General features: G+C 41.9%; 1 long non-coding RNA gene across 1 annotated transcript; it reads right to left on the bottom strand.

Annotated features, from left to right (window-relative positions):
* Positions 1-1,533: 1,533 nt before the first annotated feature.
* On the bottom strand, positions 1,534-5,209 carry LOC111963332 (uncharacterized). The gene is made up of 3 exons (XR_011479748.1): positions 5,014-5,209; positions 4,646-4,914; positions 1,534-1,584 (listed from the first exon to the last, which is right to left on the bottom strand). It is a non-coding gene; the product is annotated as an uncharacterized lncRNA (long non-coding RNA).
* Positions 5,210-8,836: the final 3,627 nt, after the last annotated feature.

Raw genomic sequence — 8,836 nt, 5'->3', positions numbered from 1 at the left:
CCTGACTCGTAGGAATTCCCACCCAGTTGACTATGTTAAAATAGTGTAAGCCCTCCATTGCAATGTCTATGCTACAATGGGTTAACCATAAGTATCACAACAGGCACAACTCCAATATGAAGTAGTTTTTTCAGTTGCAGAAATGCCACAACCTAACAATTACAAAACTTGGATTCGATCAAATAACCCCCACRTSGAAAATTGGCAAATATCTATTGACCAAATTCAACTCATTGACCTCCATACGAATTGCTCACGTCGTGGACAGATTCTGGGCAGAGTAAAAACTTGCTTCACTTCTTCAAATCCAGGTTTTGAGGTCCACAGCGTTAATGATTTATTCTTCTCCTTAAAGGTGGTTGAGTAAAAGCTGGTTAAACTTCCAGGGAATAAAGAACCAGGAGCACCAGTGGACAGTAATGTTCTGGTACCTTTGAATATCAAACTGAAGACTCAATTAGTTCTTGCACCCCCTTGTGGACAMACTGAAATGGTACAACATGTTGCATTGCACGTTTGTGGGCACTGACTCATAAGACTAGTTTTTGAATAGTTATGGGAAATGTTTAGTTCCAACTGTATAGAAAGACTGCTACCACAAACCAGCAGCATCAAAAAATCCATGGTGGAGAGAACAGTAAAGGACCAGTATCAGGGCCGTCCCTCAGGAGACTGGTACAAGATGTCATGTCCAGTGTGCCGAAGTGTTCCAGGCTCAGATTGGGCTCAACCATCTTCACACTCACTGTACCAGATTATCCCAATGAATCGTGCCATGGTCGTCAACCTATGATGGATGAACAACAAAGTCCTGACTGTATAGAAAACACCTTGGCCATCAATATTTTCCAGGAAGTCACTGTACTAGTGATACAATTAATCTGKCAGAAGAGGGTACTGATTTAAACAGGTGTAAGAAACAAGAACTTCCCATCTTTTTATTTATTTATCTTGCATCATTACAAACCCCTAGCTACCATCAACACTTCTCTACAGGAAAAGTGGAGATGAGAGATTTTACAGCAGCTAGGTCTACACCTAAATGCCACAAACAAGAACTACAAACTGCTTTATTTAAAAACACAAAGTGGATAAAAGGAGTGCAGTCACTCTGCTGCTGCCCTCTTGCCTCATTTCCCTGTGGTTTTAGCTTCAGGAGCAGCAGTGTCCCCTTCATCGGCTTCTGGAAAGCTTTGGCCTTTGCACCCTTCTTGGCTGCCCCTTCACCCTTGGTAGTCTTCTGTGCTTTGGGTTGATCCTCAGCTGTCCCTCTGCCCCTTCGACTTGGGCTTCTTAGCAGGGGCCACTTGGAAGCAGATGCTTTTGCATCCTGAAAGATGAAAATGACAGGTTTACAATACAATCACCCATTTAAAATTAGATTCAATTTAACCATGGTAAACCCAATAGGGAACAGTACCCATGACAAGTGTGTGTGTGTGTGTAATATATAATATTATAATATAAAAAGGCCCTATACACCAAAACCACTTGAACAATGCCAATAGACAGAACATAACTGAAACCACACTTGCCTCTGAAGGTTTCTCCTTCTGCTTTTTGGCTGTAGCCTTTTCTTCTCAGCTTCTAGAGACAAGAGTTATGTGATGTGTGTGTATGCATGCAATCAATGAACATGAAAGTGAGGACACCCATACAAGTCATTGAATGAGCAATGTTAAATGTCCTCCATTGCAATGGATGTAGCTCAATAACAATGATCCCATACAATTGGGCCGATTATAGGGCGATGTCTAAATTAGTGTAGACAGCTTCCTGCTGCCACTCTGCTAATCATCAGATGGGGGGGAGGAGAGGTATGGGCCCCATGTGGGTAGATGTGGGGCCCTGCCTTGATTGGGTAACTGAAAAAATAAACTGCATAATAGCTAAATGTGACTGGTCAATTATGTGAGTCAGGGGCTGGACCCAAGAGGCAAAAAAACAAATTACTTATTTTATAACCAACCAAGGGAGCCTGTTCTCAATGTTCAAAATAAACCAGAGAATATATTTAGCCACAGAGGATCAATATCTTCTCAAAAATAACTGGATTAAATGTTATCACAAGCACATGCAGGTAACTGCCAAAATAAAGAGAACACCAACAAAGTGTCTTAAAAAGGGTGTTTGGCCTCCACCAGCTGCAAGAACAGCTTCAAAACGCCTTGGCATAAATTATACAAACTGACCTAAACCATGGCAGGAAAACACACCCCACACACACACCATAAACTTTGTCCCTCATTGACTCAATTGTTTCCTTGATTTTGGAAGTTTATGGTTGCCTACAGTCGGGGAGGCTGCAATTTGGGCAGCGTGCATGCCAAATGTACAGCTTGTTGTGTTGTGGCCATAGACAGAATTGTAATATTCATATGTGTAAACATACTGAATTGTAATTGGATGCATTTTACCGCCGTATCATACTGTGCTATGATTGGTTAAGACCACCCAGATGGTTAGGTCATGGTCAGCTGATCATGGTTGGAGATACGTGACCATGCCAGTTGTAGCTAGCTAATAAAGAGCTACGTTAAGAAATATCCTGTAGTACTGCATTTTATTATTTTGTACAAAGCGTGCAAAACAAGAATACATAGATTTTTTTAACCTCTTACCCTGGCAATTTGAGTGGTAACTCATGGGTACACTAGCAATGGCTGCCAGTCCTGATTTGAATGGGAACTGCCATCCATGGATTATATGTATATAGTTGGTTGCAGTTGTCCGTTTGCACATTTACATTTCAAAATACAAATTGCGGGAAAAACATAGTTTGTAAAGCAAATGCCTACTGCTGAAAATAGAAGACTGTCTGTAGAAACAATATAATTCTCAACTCCCAATTTTTAGTGACCAGCAGCACTGTTTTTCAAAGTAGCTCATCTTGAGATAGGCTATTGCCAAGACGAGCGCGTTGGCCATCACCGTGAGTAGTAGGCTATGGCTTCATCATTACGCGAGTCAGTGTGCCACTGGAAATGGTATGTAATTGCCCAATGTAGTAATATATAAATAAAAAACACAATTCAAACAGGAAAGCTGCTTTGACATACTCAATTACAATTTTTGGGAAGGAAAACCATTTCACTCATATTGTAAATTATAGGTCATATTTAATAGGAATCTGGAAACATTGGGCATTTACTTTAAGAAGATTTAGCCGTTTGCTATCGAGTTGATGTCCTCACCAATACCCCGCCCTCGAATCCTTTTTTCAGGGTCTTGTGTATCATGTATTTCAACCTCNAATTAGTGTAGACAGCTTCCTGCTGCCACTCTGCTAATCATCAGATGGGGGGGAGGAGAGGTATGGGCCCCATGTGGGTAGATGTGGGGCCCTGCCTTGATTGGGTAACTGAAAAAATAAACTGCATAATAGCTAAATGTGACTGGTCAATTATGTGAGTCAGGGGCTGGGCCCAAGAGGCAAAAAAACAAATTACTTATTTTATAACCAACCAAGGGAGAATGTTCTCAATGTTCAAAATAAACCAGAGAATATATTTATCCACAGAGGATCAATAGCTTCTCAAAAATAACTGGATTAAATGTTCTCACAAGCACATGCAGGTAACTGCCAAAATAAAGAGAACACCAACAAAGTGTCTTAAAAAGGGTGTTTGGCCTCCACCAGCTACAAGAACAGCTTCGATGCGCCTTGGCATAAATTCTACAAATGGACCTAAACAGTGGTCCAGGAAAACACACCCCACACACACACACCATAAACTTTGTCCCTCATTGACTCAATTGTTTCCTTTATTTTGGCAGTTTCTGGTTGCCTACAGTCGGGAAGGCAGCAATTTGGGCAGCATGCATGCCAAATGTACAGCTTGTTGTGTTGTGGCCATAGACAGAATTGTAATATTCATATATGTAAACATACTGAATTGTAATTGGATGCATTTTACCGCCGTATCATACTGTGCTATGATTGGTTAAGACCACCCAGATGGTTAGGTCATGATCAGCTGATCATGGTTGGAGATACGTGAACATGCCAGTTGTAGCTAGCTAATAAAGAGCTACGTTAAGAAATATCCTGTAGTACTGCATTTTATTATTTTGTACAAAGCGTGCAAAACAAGAATACATAGACTTTTTGAACCTCTTACCCTGGCAATTTGAGTGGTAACTCATGGGTACACTAGCAATGGCTGCCAGTCCTGATTTGAATGGGAACTGCCATCCATGGATTATATGTATGTAGTTGGTTGCAGTTGTCCGTTTGCACATTTCAAAATACAAATTGCGGGAAAAACATAATTTGGAAAGCAAATGCCTACTGCTGAAAATAGAAGACTGTCTGTAGAACCAATATAATTCTCAACTCCCAATTTTTAGTGACCAGCAGCACTGTTTTTCAAAGTAGCTCATCTTGAGATCCATCACCGTGAGTAGTAGCCTATGGCTTCATCATTACGCGAGTCAGTGTGCCACTGGAAATGGTATGTAATTGCCCAATGTAGTAATATATAAATAAAAAACACAATTCAAACAGGAAAGCTGCTTTGACATACTCAATTACAATTTTTGGGAAGGAAAACCATTTCACTCATATTGTAAATTATTGGTCATTTTTCATAGAAATCTGGAAACACTGGGCATTTACTTWAAGATTTAGACATGCATGGGTCACTTACCCGAAGCCTCCCCTGTGCTCCGTTTGCTTTCGAGTTGATGTCCTCACCAATACCCCGCCCTCGAATCCTTTTTTCAGGGTCTTGCGTATCATGTATTTCAACCTCACCAGGTCCACAGATRGATATTTCTCTGTTATGTATCCGCGAATGGCCTGCGAGGAGRCCCCCTTTCGAGAGTCCAACTCCTTCAGCGCTTCGTTAACCATCACCATCGTAGGTGGATGAAGAGGAGTTCTCCGTGCCACAGCAGGTGCTTTGCTGGTTTCTAACAATGAAATGGACAAATGTATCAACCTTAATCTAACCAAATAACCGTCAAATTAGGCTACTCAAATTGGCCTAAACCGCACATGGTTTTACAAACCTGGTTTAGCTTTTCCCGACACTTTTTCATATTTTTTGGGGCACGTCAGAAGATGAAGTTACTTCTTCGGCTGCTGCTGCTTTTTTTTAGGTCACATGATCAAACGGTTACTCTCAAAGTTAGGCTACGTAAAAACGTTAGTTTAAAAACAGCAACTGCATTCTCAGCCTACACACGTTCAATGTTATGCACTTCAAGCAAATGCACTTCCTTCCATCCTTTCCTTTCATTTACTGTGCTTATCAGTTTACCTTCACAGCTCTGGCATATTATTAAACACGACTCACCAAACATAAATGAAATATGAAAACCCTTCTACAGTTTAGAGACCATCAAACTCTTAACCACAAATTTCAAGGTTTTTGTAGTTAAACTTTGTGCAGCAGTTAAAAACTTAAAAACAAAAAGTCGAAGATAAAAAAAAATCTCAGACAGACATGTTAGTTTGGTTTTAAAAATCGAATTGTCGGCAATAATAATACAAAATAACATCTGTTAAAGACAGATAGCTTGAGAACCTATGGTCCCTTGAGCACTGGAGCCTGCCCGACCTTACCTGGTTGTATGCTCCCCGTCGCCTGACCCGATGGCGGGGAGGTGGAATAACCGCACGGGCTATGTAGGCGAACCGGGGACCCATGCGTAAGGCTGGTGCCATGTATGCGGCCCGAGGAGACACACTGGAGACAGACCGTTGAGCCGGCTTCAAATGGCACCTGGCTCAATACTCATCTAGCCGGCCGACACGAGAGCTTGGGATATGGTACCGCACCTGAGGCTAATGCACACGTAACAGGAGACACCATGCGCTCTATGCGTAACACGGTGTCCTGCCCGTACTCTCGCTCACGTTAAGTACAGGGAGTAGGCGCACTTGGAGACCAGACGCGTTGAGTACGGCTTCATGGCACTGGCTCATACTCAATCTAGCCGCGCCGACACGAGGAGCTGGGGTATGTACAGCACCGGGCCTATGCACGACGTACAGGAGACACCCATGCGCTCTACTGCGTAGCACGGTGTCTGCCGTATCTCGCTCTCCACGTTAAGTACAGGAGTAGGCGCACTGGAGACCAGACGCGTTGAGCCGGCTTCATGGCCACCTGGCTCAATACTCATACTAGCCCTGCCGATACGAGGAGCTGGTGGTAGGCGCGACCGGGCTATGCACACGTACAGGAGACACCATGCGCTCTACTGCGTAACACGGTGTCTGCCCGTACTCTCGCTCTCACGTTAAGTATACAGGGAGTAGGCGCAGGTCTCCTACCTGAACTTCGCCACACTCCCTTTTTAGCACCCCCCCCCCAAGAAATTCTTTTGGGGTTTCCTTTCGGGTTTCAAGCCGCGGTCTCCTTGCTGCTCCTCATACCACCGCTCTGGGCTTTAGCTGCCTCCTATCTTCAAAAGAGCGGCGATATTCCTGTCTGAGCCCAGGGTCCATTTCCGTCAGAATCTCTCCCAAGTCCACGAGTCCTGGTTTTGTTTGTCCGCTGCTGCATGGTTCTCTCACGGCTGCTTGATCCTTGTTTTGGTGGGTGGTTCTGTAACGACTGTCTAATTCTCCTCTCGGATGAGGAGGAGGAGTAAGGGTGGACCAAAATGCAGCGTTAAACGTGGACATAATGAAAATTTATTAAAGTATACGACGAAACACGAAAACACTTTCACAACTACAAAACAAATAAACGATGTAGACAGACCTGGACTTGAGAACTTACAATAACGAAGAACGCAACGAACAGGAACGACTACATAACACGAAGGAGCAACAAGACAGTCCACGTGTGGTAACAATATACGGACACACAGGGACACCACCCACAAAACAATGTGAAACAACCTACGCTAAAATATGGTTTTATCAGAGGAAACGTCAAACCCTGCTCTAATTGAGAACCATATCAGGCAACACAATTTCCCAAATAGAAACACATAACATGGAATGCCACCCACTCACGCCCTGACCAACTAAACACTACAAAAAAAGAGGAAAGCGTCAGGAACATGACAGTTGAAAGTTTAGTTATTTTAAGTATACTGGCAGTTGATTTGCAATGATGACACAAACATTTTATATTAAGCAGGACATTCATACGAGCCTTAAACTCCAATGATAATCCAAAATTAGTGTTGGATTCACTCATAAGCAACATGTAAATAGAGGGCTTTTTGTTGTTCTGTCCCAAGTGGATTGAGGCAGTCAGATGGAATAGTGAATAGACAAGGGCGAATGCGCGCAACGCTTTGCGAAACAAAAAAGTCTATTCACTATTCCATTTGACTGCTCAATCCACGATTTTATCAGCCGCCCAGGCAATTAAATCTCCACTGTAAAAGCATTTAGATATTATATCCATTTATTTTAGACTAGCAGTTTGGTTTTCACAGCGGGAGATTTGTATTTACCTTGCTGTCTTGTCTCCGAATTTGCAACATTGTTTCACTATTGAAATTCGATCATATCAGCTGTCACATAGTAATGAACGAATGGTCGGGATGAGACAGACATGGCAGCTTATTTCTCAGCCTGTCAAAATCATGAATCAGTATATTATTTATGGATATATTCAAAGAATGCCAATAGAAAAACAAAAAATGCAGCAAAGTTTAACTGTCATTCCAGCTTCAGTTTGGGAAATTGATTGCGTTAACTGTGTACTGTAGTTGGCTAGCTCCTCTGAATAGTGTCCTGGGGAGAGAGGCACATTTCTCTATGCTAGGCGAAATCTCGCATCGAGTCATTAGCTCATTGTTATGGATGTATTCCCCAAACAATCTATAGAAAACAGCTTAAAAAATGCAATACAATTCTTTGCTGTTATTTCTGGCTGCATTGTTGGACGTGACTGTGTTAGCCGAAGTTTCCTAGCTAGCAAGCAAGGCATAAGAACGTTGACAGCATCATGGCAATGGAACATTTAGAATGATCGACCAGCTGCTTGGGTACCAACCCTAGATTTGTGTCGGGACTACACTGACAATACCAAACAGTCGGGGCATGGATTTTGCAAAGTGTCGAAAGCATTCCATGGGGATGCTGACCATGTTGATCCGATGAATTCATTAAAATAAACTTTTTATTGAAAATATATTAATCACTATTTGAATATTTTGGTAACCTGTTGTTTTGTCTGGTAGCCAAAAAGTTACATATTGCAGCTTTAAATCATAATAATGATACTGACCTTTGGCTTCGAGGTACTGGAAGGTATCTGGACATAACAAAATGGGTCATTATATCGGCTCTTTTTGCCATTTAATGAAAACTAAGAAAACATGAGATGGGAACACTTTACACAAGTTGGCGAAGCGGAACAGTCTGTAATGCATTCACAGCATGTTATCGAAGCAGTGGTCATTCTTATCTGAACAAAATGTAAAATAATGACAGAGAAATATAAATCAATAGAATGATCAGTGGAATGAGACACGCACTTATTATAACCATACATGTTGAAATATTAAGAGTTCCTAAAGTAAAAGACTAAAAGAGGGGAAAGAATATGGAATATCCTGTAGCCAAACAGATGGAGCGGAAAAATAACTCACGGAAAAGGACGAGTGACACAAAACAGATGACCAGCCATATCAGGGATGAACAATGTTCATTTTTTAGAGAGCTACATACATACTGTTAGTCTGACTTACAGAAGATGGTGGCTGTGACTGGGACAAAGAATACATGTTTCAATAGAAATGTAGATGTGGGGCTTGTTCACAGGAAACACAGACGTCTCTATAGCAACTGTGGGCTAATGTCATGTTGCAGAGGACAAGGAGGCTGACATTCAGAATCATTTATCTGTAATTATTTTTAGGT

This window comes from Salvelinus sp. IW2-2015, linkage group LG1, assembly GCF_002910315.2.
Source record: "Salvelinus sp. IW2-2015 linkage group LG1, ASM291031v2, whole genome shotgun sequence".
Taxonomy (NCBI): Eukaryota; Metazoa; Chordata; class Actinopteri; order Salmoniformes; family Salmonidae; genus Salvelinus; species Salvelinus sp. IW2-2015.
Note: the sequence above shows the minus strand (reverse complement) of the source record. Positions and strands in the feature narration are given on the sequence as shown.